The following is an 18,942-nucleotide window of genomic DNA, read 5'->3' on the forward strand; positions in this document are numbered from 1 at the left end:
AGCCCAACACACATGCTAATATTGAACTAGACTGAAAGAGAGGAGAGAAGCAGGTAAAGGAGAAGAGGAGAAAAAATTGAGAGAGAAAAGGAGGACAAGGTAGGACAGAGATGAATTAAGAAAGATAGAATTTAAAATACGAAGAAAGGAAAGGGTAACCACTCATTTTGGACAGCAGACTCACCAATCTTGCCAAACTATCGCATTTTTCTAAGATGCTAAGAATTCTTCACATAGTATTTGACCTTGATTTTAGAGATTTATTTATTTATTTTATGTATATAAGTAAATGTCCTCAAAAACACTAGAAGAGGGCATCAGACCCCATTACAGATGGTTGTGAGCCATTAGGTGGTTGCTGGGAATTAAACTCAGGACGTTTTGAAGAGTAGCCAGTGCTCTTAACCACTGAGCCATCTTTCCAGCCCTATACCTTGATTTAAAAAAATCCAGCAAATGAACAGCTAAGATCATCAAATTGTTTGCTCAATGAATAGCCTGCAAAGTCTTTGAATCAATTTTCCATGATCTCAAAGTCAGATGAGCCAACAGAGCTCTTTGTTCATGGGGCAGTCTGTGACTGAGATCGATCTTGTACTTGTCATCCCCACCCAGAGAATGAATTTTGCTTATAACATAGCGCAGTCATCTGGGAAAGTCCTGAAAGAGATAGGAAACCTCACTACTCCAAGCAGGAAATAACAGAATCCCTCTGATGTCAAGTAGTCAAGCCTTTTACTTTCCTATTTGGAAAATTAATCCTACAGAGTTTTTGTATCATGCCAGTACAGAGGCCAGGGTTGTTCTAGACTTATTTTAGACAGTTCTGTGACTGAATTCAGCAATTTGTCTTAGGTCCTAACTTAGAATCAGTAGTTCTATGAACTCTGAAAAAAAATCCATGTTTGGTTACTTATTTATTTTATTGGGAGGGGGAGTAGTCTCATTATGTAGACAGGTCTCAAAGTTTGTATTTCTTTGTAATGTATCTCATTAAGTTCATGGGAAGAATGCAGAGAGTTGGAAGAAATCACTCCTCAACAATTGGTGCTCTAGTACATGAATGTTCATTTCCAGCTAAATCTTAATTCTGGATCTTTCATTAAGAACTTCCTGTGTTCTGTGTACAAACTGTACAGAAAGAAATTCTTGCCATTTAAAGACATATTTAATTCAGTAGAATTGGAGTTATTAGTTTAACATGGATAAAAATTATTTGTGAACTAAGGTGGAGCCAAGCTATAGAAAGCAGTTCATTTAACAAGCATTTTAGTCAGATTTAACTAACATGTATAGTTTCTGCTTCACAATGGGGCTTACTTTAAGCTTTGGAACTCTGCCTAATAGAGTACATATTCCTGCTATGTAATCAGCTAGCAAAAATGCAATATATTCAGGCTTTAATTTAGGTTACATGCAAAGTAGAGAAGGAATAGAAAGTTGCTAGATGACAAGTAATTGAGACAATTATCTAACTTGGTTTGAAAAATAAATGCAGTACATGCAAATGAACCAAGAAGCTCTCCAGATTCAGAGATGTGCATATGAAAGCTAGCTATGTGTTAACATATATGGTACGTAGTAGCTGGGATATAGGATAAGTAGAGAGAGATAAAAACAGTTTGTGGTAATATTGTGAAAAACCCCAATCATTAGACTGACAAATTTAGTATGACAATAGGAAGCCACTGATCCTTTTAAAGCAGTGTAATCAGGCCAGTAGCACTATGTGGCTGATAAGATGTGCTTGCAGGCAGGACTCTGGTATGGCTGTCCTCTGAGAAGTTCTTTCAGCACCTGACTAAGACTCACAGCTTGTAGATACTCACAGCCAACTATTGGACTGAGCCCAGGGACCCTATTGGAAGAACTTGGGGAAGGACTGAAGGAGCTTAAGGAGATTGCAACCTCACAGTATTGATTAACAACAGTAATCATTAAAGACAGTATCGATTAACCAGAACTCAGAGCTCCCAGGGACTAAACCACCAACACACACACACACACACACACACACACACACACACACACAAGGGCAGGTCCATGGCTCCTGCTACATATGTATCAAAGGACTGCTTCATTTGGCATCAGTGAAAGGGGAGACACTTGACTCCCCAGGGAAGGGAGATGCTTGAGGGGTGACGTGGGAGTCAGTGGGTGGGAGGGTGAGTACCCTCTTAGAGGCAAAGGGGATGGAGAAGGGTTGGGGTTCATGGAGGGAAAATGACTGGGAAGGGAGAATAACATTTAAAATATAAATAAATAATAAGATTAATAAATAAAAAATAAAAAACCACTCTGGCAACAAATGTGAAACATTAAGGATTAATACTTTGTTGTATAAATAGGAATATTATAATCATATTTTCCTTTAATTTATATCTTTGTAATTTGAATCATATAATTTTGTCAGTTCTATAAAGCATTTGGAACTGACATCATCACCACTTCTTAATATTTTCTAAATAAGTATTCTGGGTAAAATAAGGTCTTTGTTCTTGAAAGAGCTGTGGGCTACTAATGACAAAAGGATGGGGGCATAAAATATCACACGGTAAGGCAGTAAGAATTATAACTAGAGACTTCAAATATTTAATAACAATAAAATATAACAAATTTGTAACATACTTTCCTTCCATGGAGATAAGGCACATATGAGGATGAGTAGGTTTGTTTCTTTTGTTAAGGATTTGAGAACTTGGATTTTTAGTGGTAGTGACTCATCATTTGGGCATCACAGGAATATACCTCTATCTGTTGATGTTTTGAAAAATATGCAGAACACGAAAGTACAGAATTATGTAAAGTATCAACATTAATAAGGAGTAAAGAGTCAAAATGGTTAGGGAAGTAGATGACTATGAGAAATATCGGTACACAAATTCAACAGTCTCATTGAAAGCTATTCTGTCTGAATAAGCTATTCTTTGGCAATGAATTGATGCTTATACCATATTCCAATGACATTTATTTGGCTTTTGATGATCAAGTTGAGCCTGAATGGGGTGATACCCTCTAAACTTATTGGTTATTGAATCATTACACATTAAATTTTACACATCTAACAAACTGTAATACTGTATCCTATTTTAATCATAATACATAAAGAAATCGTAGTTAATTGAGACATCAAGAGGGTTGTGAAGGGGCTATTAGTTTTTCTTATTAGGAGTTGTGTGATAATGTGATGATACTAGGTTGAAGAGTCAATTCATAAATACAGAGAACAAAAAATAACTAGATTATAGTATATTAGAGTGTGAGACAATGAGACAGTCTACGGAACTTGCTTTTTCTAAAATAATGCTAATAAATTATCTGAAAAAGAATGTGGGCATTATAAGGAAAGTTTTTTTTTAAAAAAGCTGTCTATAGCTAGAATGTGCTTATACTGAGAAATGTCACTAGATGAAGGACAAAATAGGTTGATGTCTCAGGAGGGCATTTGCATTAATAAAATTTCTGGGAACCCAGCCTGGAGTATTTGAATAAAATGATGCAAGAGTGATGATTTCTAGTTCTGATACCCTTTTCTGATTCAATTAGGTTGATCCAAGAAGTTCAGAAGAGGCACTAGAGTCTTGAGGCTGCAGCTTGCCACTCAGGGAAGAAAATTTGGAGAAGTAGGATTAAGGGAGGGGAAATTCACTTAAACCACAACAGGCATGGTCCAGATAAGATGTGAGGATCAGCTTCCTGCCAGCAGAACATGGCTCATGGAAAGAGAAGTGAGAGAGTCTTATTATTTATGATCTCCACCCCCAAACTTAGAATCAATTCTGCTTTTGAAAAGAACATGTTACGATCTCAAATGGGGACAGTGGAAAGGAATGGTGGTCCTTCCAAGTGGCATATTGTATAAAAGACAACATGAGAGATGACTTGAAATCCAGCTCTGCTGACCATTGAAAGACTTGAAGTGTGTTTTCACGTTAGTACTCTGAAATGCTGTTTCATGATCTGTAAAAAAGGTCATAACAACACTTACCCTCTAGAGGAGCTTTGAAGACTGCAAAAGAGGATCACATAAACCACACGGCACTGAGCTCGACATGCAGCCACTCTTTAATTGTTGGCTCTCTTTCCCCCTTTTGTTCCTCTAGTTCAAGCTACATAGGGTTCTGAAACCTCTATCTGTCCCCAGCCTCTGTCACCTCTTTTTCTATTTAAGATTATTAGTAGATTAGGAAAAATTCATGGATTATAGGTGCCAGAGACTCCTATTGTCTAAGATAGATGTGTGCTTGACAGGCAGTGCTACAAAGTCTCTTCGCTTTCCCTTTCCGCATCTCCTGCTAAGCTTTGAGGATGCATCAGAAAGCTTACATGACACCCAGGAGAGGCTCTGCCAAACCCTTGGACTTACTTTTCTTCATTAGGAATATATGACTGCTAAGTTCACTGGCAGGTTCTTGTGCTTCTTGCCTTTGGTATCTACACCACTCAAATTGATTGTCAAACCCATGAACAGGAGAAAGTTTTTAAAATACTTTTCAGTCTGATATATATATATATGATGCTTTTTTGAATCTATTTTTAGAATAGAATTATTTTGTTTTTAGATATGGCTATATGTATATATCTGTGTGTGGTATGTGCACATGACTGGAGTTTTCAGAGGCCAGAGGCATAAAATTCTGTGGAGCTTGAGTTTGAGGAGGTTGTGAGCCACTTGACATGGGTGTTAAGAATCAATCTTTTCTGGGGAAAGCAATTTTTCTCCTGAAAGCAAATAAAATGAGATTGTTATAAAAAAGAATCAATCTTAACTCCCCTGGAAGAACAGCAAGAGCTATTAAGCACCCAAACATATATGCAGTGCCAATTATTTTCTTCTTATTCACAACAGTATGCCCTGTGCTTCCCCTATAGTAGATGCTTAGTTAATATTTGTTGGTAAAAAAAATTTTATTCAATTTTTTGAAATCTCATTTTATTAGTTTGATTGGAAAAGGGGGACCAGTTCAGATATGGGGGAGAATTACAGAGGGTCCCAAATTTGAAAGTAGGTGTGTAGCAGTGGGGGAGGGAGAACTGGGGGTAGCCACTAGACAGTCCAGATGACAGGGACCCAAGAGGTTCCCAAGACCCAATAGGGAGGCTATTAGCTGAAATACCCAACAAAGGGGAGATAGAATCTATAGATGCCATATCCAGTAAATAGGCATGGCCACCGGTTGAGGAATGGGACCACTCACCCACCACAAAAATACTAAAGCTGGATTCCTCCCGTTCAAAGGAAATGCAGGGATAAAGATTGGAGCAGAATCTGAAGAAAAGGCCACCCAGAGACTGTGGCACCCAGGGATCCATCTCATTCGCAGAAACCAAACCCAGACAGTATTTCTGATGCCAGGAAGTGCATACTGACAAGAGCCCAGTCAGTATAGCTGTTCCCTAAGAGGCTCTGCCAGAGTCAGACCAATACAGATTCGGATGTACACAGCCAAACATTGGGCTGATTGTGGGGACACCAAGGAAGAAGTTAGGGTGAAGACTGTAGGAGCTGAAGGGGGAAGAATAACAGTATCAACCAAGCCCCCCTGAGCTCCCAGAGACTAAATTACCAACCAAAGAATACACGAAGTATGTGTGGCAGAACCCATGGCTCCAGTTGTATAAGTAGCAGAAGACTGCCTTATCTGGCATCACTGGGAGGGGAGCCCCTTGGTCCTGTAGAGGCTCGATGACCTAGGATAAGAGAATGCTAGGGGACCATTGGTGGAGTGGGTGGGCAGGTGGGGGAGCACCCTCACAGAGGCAGGAGATAGAGGGTAGGAGATACGGGGATTATGAAGGGGAAACTGGAAAGGGGGTAACATTTGAAATGTAAATAAATAAAATTACCAATAACAATGAAAAAAATAGTTTGGTTTCTTTTGCTGTGATGAACGGCATGGCTAACACCAACTTGGTGAGGAAAGGGTTTATTTTATCTAATCCTTCTATATCACAGTCTATTATGGAAGGGAACCAGCGTCAGAAGCCAAGGCAGAAAACTGGAGGCAGGAATTGAAGCAGAGATTATGGTGGAATGATGCTTACTGGCTTGCTCCCTATGGCCTTCTCAGCTTGCTTTTTTTTTTTTTAGGACCTAGGACCAGCCCCAAAGAATGTCATTGTCCACAGAGAGGTAGCTCCTACAACATCAATAATTAATGAAGAAACTGCCTCACATGCTTATCATTACAGTTTTTTTTTTTCTTTGACCAACCTGACCACGTATTTTGGAAAGAATTATGGAAGACTTTTCAGATTTGGGATAGAAAAGCCATTGAATGATCAGATCTCAGTGGGCTGTTCTGTGTGTGCTTGAAAGGTAAGCATGATGAGACTGGTGCAGATGGTGGAGGCCTGGCTTGGGAAGTTTCAGAGGGAATTTTTGAGAGTCCCTTAAAGACTGTTGGGGCCATTGAATTACAGATTCCTAAACTGAAACCTCTCCTTCACTGGGGCAGTTGATATTGGTCAGCTGGGGCTTAAGAATGAGGTGAAACCTTCTGGGAAATATTTCCTCAGAGACAGCACACAGAAGCTGTGTCCTAGAGGTGGCCAAAGCTATATGTCCTGATGACAGCCAAATTTGGTAGTTTGAGTCACCCAGGTAGTAGTATTATTTTAGGCATGAAGGAGTCATAGCAAGTAGCTGAAGCTTGGCAGTGTGTAGTGGGGTTGGAGTCCATGAAAAGAACTGAGGAGAGACCACTGGTAAAAATGTAGTCTTAGTTTCTATTAAAGGCTTAGAATTGAGAGGGTCATGGAAAGATGTTGAGGCATAGCATCATGTGGCAAGGTTAGAGTCCATTAAGAGAGCTGAGGAGAGGCTACTGGGTGAAGGTACAGCCCAGTTGCAGTGGGGACCCTAGCACTTTGAAGATAAGAGTACCATGAGATGACTGACTTTCAATGAAAGCATCAGCTGTGGAATAGAGCTGATCTAAGCTTGAGAGACATGCTGAGTGTTGTGATGGCTCTCTATCCCTTGGAGGAGCCCAGAAGAGTATAAGCGAATCCCAGATTTTGGACACTGAGTATTTACACTGGTGGCATTTGGCTTTGCTTTGTTCAGTTTGTGCCTGTGTCCTGGCTGTTTTTGGAGTAAAAAGTTTTGAACTTATTTTGCTCCAATGGGAAGCCACAGTTGAGAGACTTTTGGGTTTTAGAGGGTCTTTGAATACTTTAGCTAGTTTAGAAAGGCTTGAAAGTAGAAAGAGACTTGGGATAATTTAAAGAGGTTGATTTTTTTTATATTGGTAGGAAACGAGTTTAATTATGACATATAAAGGCAATGGAATATACGACAGTCATTTAAAACATAAAATAGACTAATATATATATATATATATATATATATATATATATATTATATATAATATACTGAAATTAATGGACTTCAATAAACCAGAGGGGGAGATACACACCTCTGATGTTACCACTTGAGAGGTGGAGGCAAGAGGAGAGAAACTCACAGTAATCCTCAGATACAAAAGTTTGAGGCTACTTGGGGACCATATGAGACTATCTGAAAAACAAACAATACCAAAACAAAGAAGAAAAAACATTCATTGAATTTTTAAAAATGCACTTTGGGATGGGGATTGAAAATTTAAAGTTTTTGCATTTGTAAAGACCATGGAACTTTAAACTATTATAATGTTTTATATTGTGATATTGATATTGACCATAAGAATTTGGAGATAAACAAGGATGTAAAGGTTATGGTTTGAAAGTAATGTGTTTGTGTATAACACTGATAAAAGGGGTCAGTTGTGCCAGCTAGGTTTTGTATCAATGACATACATGCTGGGTTTATTTTTGAAGAGGAATTTTTAACTGAGAAAATTCCTTTTTCACATTGGCCTGTGGGCAAGTCTATGATACATTTTCTGGATTTATGCTTGATGTGGAAGAGCCTAGCTCACTGTGGACATAGACACATCTGGGCTGGTGATCCTGCATGTATAAGAAAATATTCTGAGCAAGCCAGGAGAAGTAAGCCAGTAAGCAGCACCCCTCCATGGCCTCTGCATCTGCTCTTGTCTTCAGGTTCCTGCCGTTTGTGTTCCTGTCTTGATTTCCTTTAGTCATGGAGTGTGACCCCAGGATATGGAAGCCAAAGTAAACACCTTTTCCAAATTGTTTATGGTCATGGTGTTTTTTGTTACAGCAATAGACACTGTTTTACTTAGTTGAGATTTTTCTTTTTCCAGATGGCCCTGGTTTTGTTAAATTAGCAAAAATAACTGACACTCCCCCAAAAAACACCTATTTATTTGGAATTGATTGCCTTCTAAATCAGTGCCAAACTGAGTTAGCTATGGTAAAAAAGAAGGGTGTATTCTGTATCTTTCTTCTATTTCCTCAAAGGTGCTATTTTCCCTTCTTTCAGTAAGAGGAAACACAAGAGATAAAATAGTCTGTATCAACTCACCAATACAAGGGACATTAATCCCCATCTGAATTAGTGAACACATACACACACACAAGCTTTTATTGTAAATTCATAATTTTATGTATTTAAAGGATAAAATGTTATGATTTATGAAAACTCTGTAGATTAATTGAGCCAGGCTAACTATTTATTACCACAAATATTTACATTTTGGCTATGTGAGTTGACATTTGATCTTTATGATTTTGAGAAATACAATGTACTACATTTAGCCACATTTATACTCATTCCTTTGAAACTTGGTCTATTTTGCCTATTTCTTCTCATCTCACATACCCAGACTCTGTAAGCATCATTCTACTCTATGCTTTTGAATTTGATTGCTCCAGATTTCCCATTTAAGAGAGAACATAAAGTAGTTGACTTTCTATGCCTGGTGCATTTCATTTGGCATAATTTTTTATGCTATGTGTTGAAAATTATGGTATTTCATTCCCTTTAAGGTTAAGTAGTAGGAGAATATATTTTAAAGTAGTGTAATTTTTGAGGGGAAGAGCAACCTAAGACTTGTCACTTCTAGGTGAGCAGCTATTGACAGTTGTTGGGCACTTTAGGAGGGAGAGTCAGTTTTTCTTTAAGAGTGTGGCTCTAATTAGGTCTACTATGCTCTGGTTTATAGCCCTAGATACATGAGTCTGTGGGCAGCAGGTAATGGAATCTGAGGGGGGGGGGATCCAGAGAAGCACAGACACACAGAGAGAAGAAGAGATACACAGAGAGACAGAGGGAGAAAGCTGGGAGTGGGGGGTAGGGTGGAGTTGGGGAGCTGGGTGAGGATTAGGGCATAAATATGGTCAAATCCATTGTATGCATGCACAGAATTCTCAAAGAATTAATTGAAAATGCTATATTAAAAAGAAATACAATTTTCCTCTTGAAATATTTGCAATAGGCCATTGCATGTTGGTTTTTCCTTCCTTCCCTGATAAAGGCCCTTCGGTGGACCCTTGTAAGAAGCAGATAAGCCTGTTTGGCTGGGACTCTGACCAAGATTATGTGGAGAGAAGACTAAAGTCAATTTGTTTTTCATTTTTAAACAATTCTCTAAACCCTTTCCTTTTCTCTTTTCTTTTCTTCTTTCCTTCCTTTCTCTTTTTAAATTTTTTCGTTTTTTCTTTTACAATGTTGACCATTGAACTCAGGGATTTTCCCACACTAAGCAAGTGCTTTAACAAGAAACAATAATTACAATTCTTAAAAGCCCATTTTATTTGCTTCATTTATTTTTTCCTTTAAAATGAGTTCTAGTAAAGTTTTTAGCCTAAAAATCATAAATTAGTGAGGCTTTCAGCATATTACCAAGTTTTTAGAATAAAAGTTTAACATTTCTTAGCTATAGCTAATATCCATATCATTTATAATTGCTGCAAGAATCTATTCATTCATGGACTGATGCAAACCATTGAAATCCTGCCTCTTCCATTTGCTAGTTGTTACATTACTTACCTCATCCATTAAATAAGAATAGAAAGGTGGGGTAGATCTGAAAGGAGTTACAGTTAAGGGAGTGAACATGATCAAGCACACTGTGTAAAATTCTAAAGCAAATAATACATATATTTTAAAGGGATGAATATTATATTGCTCTCATAAAACTAAAGATAAAGATATTGCTCTCATAATGCTAAAGATTGTATTAGACTAATATATATAATATCTCTATCTATCTATCTATCTATCTATCTATCTATCTATCTATCTATCTATCTATACATCCATCTATCTATCCATCGATCCATCGATCCATCCATCCATCCATCCATCCATCCATCCATCCATCCATCCATCCATCCATCCATCTGTATATCTATCTATTGATGTAGTACCTAACACTGAGCTCACAAAATTTGTTTATTGTTGTGATTATAGTTTAAAACAATTATTTTGGCAGATCCAGTGATTTTTCTGGTTTCACCAAGAAATACAGCTGTATTAAATTTGCCTTTATTATTTTATTATTTTAATGCATCTATAGGTATTAGTAGCTCTTATTCACACAAGCTAGCCATTCTATAAGGGTACTTTTCAGTTTTGGTGCTTTGGCTGGAACCCAGAGAATTGGTTGTGCTAGAAAAGCACTGAGCTACAACCCTTAACGATTATATATATTATTATCATATATATATTAAGAATAGCATGTGGTGGTAGTGCATGCCTTTATTCCTAGCACTCAAGAGGCAGATGTAGGCAGATTTCTGAGTTCAAGGCTAGCCTGTTCTATAGACCAAGTTCGAGGAAGTACAGTCAGGGCTACACCAGAAACACCCTGTCTCAAAAATGAAATAAAAAGGTGTGGTTATTAACATATTACAGCTTACATTATATATTTTTAGTAAATAATTGCATATTTCTACTGTTATGTATTTTTTCCTTTAATATAAGATGCAGAATTTTGGATGCTATAAATGTTTAAACATCCTTTTTGAATAAATTTCAGCTGTTGTTGATAAGTCAAATGCTTAAATTTATTTTATTAGTACCAGTGGCTGTGTATGAATCCTCAGTGAAACCTCTGTCCCTAGACTCAGGTGTAAAAGAAGTTCTTTAATTCTGATCAGAGTGCCTTACAAATTGCATCAGCCTGTAGGTTTCCTCTCACAGGAAGCCCAGTGCAATTCTGGGCAGAGCAACCATCAAGGTTGATGTGGAGTGTGTGGACATCATTCATCTCTTGCACAGGAAGTGGCCATAACATTGCAATTGTTATTGGACCAAAGGGTTTCCCAAAGTAAGTGGAGATGAATGCCCAAGGAAATGGAAAAGTGAAAAAAGAGCTTTCTTGGTTCCCACATACATGCAAATAAGCTAAGGACCTTGGGGAGTTAAGGCCAGGTGGTCTTCCTCATTTGCTTATGTACTTAGTCATTCATTTAGTCACTTGATTTTCCTGGGCAAACCATTTAACCCCTTGCTGTGGGAATACAGTAAAGAATTAGAAATAATCCTTCTTACTTTGGGTTCCTAATAAAAATAGATGTTTAAAGGCAATGTAGAAAACTACTGATTTTGCTGGAAGTGATCAAAAAATTTTTTTCTAATGACAAAAGGCATCAGTTTTGTCTCACTACCTGTTAAGACATAAATAAAACCTTATTCTTCTAAGAATCTGTCTAATTTGTCAACTCTTTATCTCTTGCTCTAGAAGAATTATGTATTTTAATCTATACTTCTGATGATAGATTGTACCTTTACCAAATAATTTGTCATATTTTATAGGTTACATAAAAATGTCATACATTTTTGTTTCCCCCTTTCCTATACTCAGAGAATTCTCAAGTCTAAATAAGCAAAATATTACTTAAGGTCACATAATTAATGACTCACAGTGTTAAGGTGAAGGATTTTGTCTCAGTGTCCTTTTTCATCTAGCACTGAGTGACTATATGAACACATATACAGAATGGGGTCTCATCACAGAATTTAAATTTCCCTTCTTATTCTCCTTTCTTTTTTCCTTATCTTCCCTTTTTTCCAAACACAGCCCCAGAGGACAGAATCTCAAATAGGAATATGTTAGACTGTTCACTGCTCTGAAAAATGTGGACAACAGGCATAACAAACGAGGACACCTTCACTGGGTGTGGTGACACATACAAGTAATCCTAGCATTTGTGTAGCTGAGGCAGGAGATTGCTGCTATTTGAATATAAGGTTAGTTTGAGAAAGGTTCTGAAAGCCTATGACTTAAAAGCCTTAAGCCTTAATTTTGTCTCAAAAAATAAAAATAAATTAAACATCCCCTTTGTGCTGTTGCTGCAAGTTTGGCTCTTATCAACGTGTTTTGTGCTTGTGGAATAAGAGGAACTTTCAGGACTTCAGTACCCTTTGTCCTAATTTATATTCTTGTCACAGATGGCTTTTAGTTTTTAACCTATCTGTCCTGTAGTAGTATGTTTCCTGGACCATCTATCGTGCTGAAAATGGACACTATTAATTATTGCTTTAGTAGAGCCATTGTCTTCAGACGATTCTTGTATAAAAGTCAATGGAGATGGCTGGAAATGTAGCTTAAACAGTTTGAGCATTTTTTTTAGCATGTGAGAATCCAGGGCATTAATCCCCAACACTACAAAAAATATAGAAGAGCCACTAGAATACTTTATCTGAGAACATAGGAATGAGTTGCTGAACTTTATTTTCCAGAGTTAGTTGAGAGAACATAGACCCTTCTTAGAAAACTGCTTTATTGCTTTCCTTCTACTTCAAGCTTTAGTCAGAAACCCCAAAGAAACTGGAGTCAAATCATTCTAGAATCTAAAGCTGGAGACATTAGTCTCAGGGCCTAAGCTAATAAATTATTTTGATGGAAGAAAGTTATTTTTAAAATAATGTTAATGTGAATAGACCCTTATTGTAGGCTAGCCTCATAACCTTAGGAACTGTAATCTCAAAAGAGCACACAATAAATAAAGAAGATCAGGGATACAGTCACTAATAAAGGAACCATGGAATGTGTGAGTTGGAGAGGCTGAGAACAATGACCTATCTTTGCTGTTTAGAGAAAAAGACAGAGTTGAGACTAAATCCTCATACTCCCAACTCTTAGGATGGACCCATTTTTGCTTAAGCCCCAATTTACAAACTTTAGATGGCATGAACAGATTATTTACAAAAAGTTGAATATTACCCAGGGCCTTATTTCCACTAGTTTAGGTTGAAGGTTATAATTCAAGTACTGCAAATATTTCAACTTATTTCAAGTAGAACATCACAGGAACCACTACCATTGTTTATCCCCTGTGTACTTAGAACAGATGAGGATGCTCACAGGTAACTATCAGACTGAGCTTGGGGACCCGAGTGGAGGAGTTAGGGGAAAAACTGAAAGAGCTGAAGGGGTTTGCAACCTCTTAGGAAGAACAACATCTTCAACCAACCAGAGCACCACCCCAAGAGCTCCCAGGGACTAAACCACCACCCAAAGAGTAGACATGGAGGGACCCATGGCTCCAGCCAAATATGTAGCAGAGGATGGTCTTGTTTGGCATCAACAGGAGAAGCTTTTAGTCCTGTGAAAGCTCGTTTCCCCAGTGTAGGAGAATGCCAGGACAATTAGGTGGGAGTGGGTGGGTGGGACTGGGAGCATCTTCATGGAAGCAAGGGGATACAAGAGGGAGGAGGATAACATTTGAAATGTAAATACATCAATAGAAAGAAGATTTTTAGAAATTCAAGGTTTGAGGATATAAATAAGAATCCATCATCTTTCTGGTTGTGAATGAAGACTTCCAGGAATTGTGAACACAGAGCTTTAGCATACAACTGTCTTCGTTGTCTTTCCAAATTCTTTAGTTCCCTTTCTCATCCTGAAGGTCATGTTAATTTAAGGATGTATAGTTATCTTTTATTCATTTATTTGAGTTATCTTTTCTTGTTCTTTGTGGTTAATAAAATAAAATTTAAATCATCCTAATATTTAGAGCAATAATTGAATGAAATTTGTCTTCACCATTAGTTCCTGGTGTTGTTTGCTTAGACAAGCAGTTTTAGTTACAGTGCATGTCCGAGACTTACCAGCATACTCACTGCAGCAACTAGGTTAAAATATAGCTTGTCCCCCTTGTAGTATGGTATTCAGAATGAGGATGTAGACTCTCTGAGCCTCATATGAAGGGAACAATATATGACCAACATTTCTGAATACCTCAACGCATGCTTCAAAACATGTTCAGATCAAGCTGCACACTGGGAAGACATTCCAGGTTGAGAGCTTCAACCCTGATATTGAGAGTTCATTTACGTCCACAGTGGATACATTCTAAATTAGATGATCTTCAAGATGGCCCAAGAAGTTCTGGCTATGGCCTTGTATTTCATTCCACAAAGGTGCTGCTGCTGCTGCTGCTGGAGCTCCCATTTCTGGAGATAAAGAACTAAAAGCGTTTACATTCTCTATTTGTTAATCTTTTAAAATATTTCTATAGTAGGGACTCTAGAATCATGGGAAGAAGAGTCATACCCCAAAGAGAACTAACTTGTCTTTAAAAAGTGGTGGAAGTGAATGTTTTACAATTAGTTTATGCTAGACCTTGGCATTTATGTAGCTGGTTCTGTATGTCAGGAGAGAAGTAAAAGTGTTATTTCAGAACCAGGAGGCATGTTCACAGAATAAAACTAACACAGGTTTGAAGGAAATGTAGCAGTATCAAATTTCGGATTTGCTACAAATTTGCTTCAATTTTTACATTTTAGCAATAGATTTTCATTCGATAATATCATAGCTCCAATATTTGAAGATTCTCCTAATTGCTCTAGGGAAATTTCCTTGCTTCATGGGCAGAACCCAAAGACAACTTGTAACTTCCTGCTTTCCCACTCTGTAGCATGGGAAGTCAGTGTTTTTGGAGGTTGGTTGAGAATGGGTGGAGACAGAGCAGTAGGGGCTATTGCTGCATTAGCAACTACTCCTTTCACAATAGCTCTGTTTTGTCATGTTGTACCCAGATTTCCGTTGGTTAGCCTCAACTTTATCTTCCTCATTTCTGTTTCCTCTTCATGACACCAAGAGTCCTTCAGAACATGTGACCTTCCTGCTCACAACATAAAACTCAGCTTTCTGTGGCCTCTATAGTTCAGCTCAGTACCTATACCGTATCCAAGACAAAGGCACCACTCCAATGGCAGGTATAGTATCTACTTGTTCTCTTAGATTCCCATGCTGAAACAGTGCCCACAATAGCTAACAGTGTTCTAGATATGTCTAACTGACTCTCAGATCCTAGTTATTGATAAAGGTTCAAAGCTAAGACTGATGAAGCTTTCTATTCTAGAGCATGTGCTAGAGAGAAGGGACACAATAATTCCTAACAAATGATGACTTTTAGAAGATAATCAAATAGAAGATGAATGCTTATCAGAGCCAGGAGTTAGGAGTTCTGAATAGCATTTTTAATTTTGTCCTATATCTGTTGCTTTTCTTTGGGTGAATTATTTGTACAGTCAAGCACTCAGTGTTTAAGTTTTTTTTTTTTTTTTTTGCAGAGAAGACGAGACTGTCTATTGCCTTTGCCTCGATGTCTCTTATTTTGAAGATTACTAGCCTTTCATTGGGGAAGGAGATGAGACTGCTGCTTGAATGAATACCTCTAGGCAGAGCTGAACATCCCTTAGAAAACTGCTGGTGATCTGGAAGGTATGACTGAAAGGTGAAAGGTTCTTTCTTTTCTAGTCTTATAAGTCACTACTCCAATTTAAAAATTTTAAAGTCACATAGAATAAAGTTTGGAAGTAGAAAAAGAACAACTATATATGTGAGGAATAGAAGTTCAGAGAGAAGAAAAGGTAGTTGCCCAAGACCACACAGAAAACTTACAGCACACACAGCTGATTCTAATCCCAGGCCACTGTTTTTCTCTTCTGCTTTAGGAGGACTGAGATACCAAGAAATAATGGGTATCTTGCAACTGAGGCAGGTGACTCTCTTTATGTTGGAAGAAATCTGGATATGTGGACATGGTCCTGAGTACTTATTTATCACCAATGTCTTTTCTGATGTGTAGCTTATTCTGGAAATTTATAGATTTTGGTAAACTCTTATACTCATTTCCTAAGCTTACGACTTTCAATTTCCTTCAGGAAGACTGACTACTCTGGTTTTCATTAGGATCAGCTTTGTGGAGCTAACTAATGAAAGACTTTGCACTCTCATGGGAACAAATGATACTATTTCAAATCATATAAATGAGTTTGGAGTCTTCCAATTATCATCTCATATAGACATCTATGTCTTCATTCTATAGGTCTGACTAATGAACTTGCTTTTCTTCTATATATTCCTCTGAATAGGTGAGAACTGGAACATCAAGAATGAAAATGAAACAGGCCCATATCCAGCTTAAGGACTGACTCATCCATCAATCGTGGAGAACAGTATTTATACTAATCTTTTAAGTCAGTGCATTAGGACTCTCTAGCCACTTTCATGGCTCTTTTCCAGTCATCCTGGGGTATATGGGGTCAGATAGGATAACTGAGAGGCTATGGATACCTCTAAAGGGTCCAGCTCTTCTTACAGCAGTGATAAGCAGAGATGGTGACAGGAAAACCCAAACCAATATTCCATTACTCCTTTCTCTTTTAATCACTTTCCTTGGCTATCCCTAGCTCCAACAATATCCAAGCACCCTGAGATGTAAGACTTCTGTCTCCACTTTTAGAGAAGAAAATTGAAGCCTAAAAACCTTATTCCAGCTGCTAGTGGCTAGGCAGGTTTTAGTAACCAATTTTGTCTGATTCTTTCCTCTGGATTACGTGGTGTAGCCATGATAGCTGCTTTGGAAAAAAGCCACACTTCTGGAAGATGTAGGCTGAATTGAGAGACAGGGAATAGAAAATAAAATTTTATCTTTATTTTTTATGTTACTCCATAATATCAAATTGGAGTTATGTGTTATTTACATTAAACAAACAGTTTAGGAAAAAAATTCAAACAGCATATTCTTCCTAATATACTTGTTCAGTGAATCATTTCCTTTCCTATTAATTTTGGGATCTCTCTAACTTTTGGTATCAGTCTTCAATATAGCCCATCTATTTTTAAATCTACATTTAGACCTGGGTAGGACAGAATTTTATACTGTTAAACATTTTCAATAACAGGATCATGATGTTAAACAAGATATCAAATAAATTGAGATGGCTTGGTTCTTCTGGCTCCTTTACTGCCCTGGTAGCTACAAATTCAAGCATCTTAATGCTGCCCTGCAAAATCCACTGCATGTTTTGCTTTTGGTTCCCATTCTTCTCTCTTTTTGAGGGAGAATATAAAAAGCAGACAAGAAAAAGTGGTAGGGTGGACAGCCAAGGAACACAATGAGCTTATGGATGATGTAACTCTCAAACTGTAAACAACTTACTTTATGACATTTTGCAAAATTTACCCTAAACATTCATTAGATATCGTTTTCTCATTTATAATTTGAATGGGTAAAGCTAGATGACTTATAAGGGCATTTTAATAGTATTCATTCTTTACTATTTATGAGAAAGGGCAACCAAGTTAGACAAAGCTGGTGAAGGCTACAAGAAATTACTGTTTCAATTCTGTTAAATAACTATCATTTTTTTTCTGTTAGTATCTATTTTATCTGTTTATTTTAATTTTAAAACACATTTTAGTCACTTGTCTTTATGCACAGGGTATCAAATACATAATTCTGTACATGTTAGGTAAGTGTTCTACCACTGAGTTTTATCCCTAGACATTGATTTTTTTCTTTTTTGTTTGAGAAAGGGTTATACTACATAGCCCAGATTGGCTTTCAACCTGAGGTCCTCCTACTTCTGTCAATGAAAGCTTGTATTTATACATGTACTGTCACACCTGGCTATAGCCATAAGTTTTGAGCATTTGTTAGGTAACAAATACTAAATTAATGTCTTTATATTCATCATCACATATTTTTACCGTGACATCATGCATACTATTGTGGCTATAAAAAACTAAGTTTCAGGAGCATAAACTCATTTATTTAAGGTGATCAGCTAGTTAATTGTAGAGCTAGAATTCAAGTCTAGTTTTAAAAATCATCATCTAGGTCCATAACCAGGATGAATAGCATAAAAGAAGTACATAGGAGGAAGGAACACAGATATAGTCTCTGAGGTATTTCACATCACGGAGGCAGAATAATGACAAAATTGTCCTGTTTCAGCTGAATAGAAGAGTTAATTGAGGCTTAGGCCACCAGAAAATCCAGACAAACACTTGGGATCCCTGTTTTGGTTTGGAGCCTTAATCTATTTTATTCACTTCCCTCTTTTGGTGTCTTAGCCAGTCATGTTAGTGTAGGCCGTCTGCCTCACACTCAGAGTAAGACATAATCACCCTTTTTTTTTTTTCTCTTTCCAGGTGTACATCTGCCAGCACGTTCCTGTTGCCCAGTGGAGGCTCCTGACCTGGCCTTCCGCAGTGTCACGCTCCGTGTATTTGACAAGCTGAGTTGGACACTCTGTGTGGTAGAGTGTCAGTTTGTCAAATACCCCAAGTGTGGCTCGTGCCTATCAGCTCTAGGTCCAGGACAGAGCAAATAGCCTGCTGGTGATATATGAATACTTACAAAACATGAAGTTCTCTGGAGTTATTCTATGGCTTTGAGGGAACTATAGCAATTTCTCAGAGGACATCAGAGTAGGAACAAAGCAGTGCTTGGGCCTCTAAATCTGTGTACATTGTGAAAATGCCATGGACTTCACAATTGTCTTGAGAATACATAAGGAATACCAGAAATGAGAGTATCATTTGATTTATTATTAATGTCTTCTTTTACATTTCTCTTCTTGCAGCCAGGACAGTAGAATTTTCATATAAGCATCGTGAATTCTATGAGACAGTAGGAAATAAATAGCCACTGTCTGGCCTTAGGAGCATATCTTAACTTTACCTACATTTTCTTTTTTTCCACTTTGCTTTTATCCTCCTTATTTCTCTTACCTGGACTTTCAGACCCTACCAAATTCCAATTGCTCTGGGCAATACTGAAAGTTAACCT

The sequence above is a fragment of the Micromys minutus genome (assembly GCF_963924665.1).
Source record: "Micromys minutus genome assembly, chromosome: X".
NCBI lineage: Eukaryota > Metazoa > Chordata > Mammalia > Rodentia > Muridae > Micromys > Micromys minutus.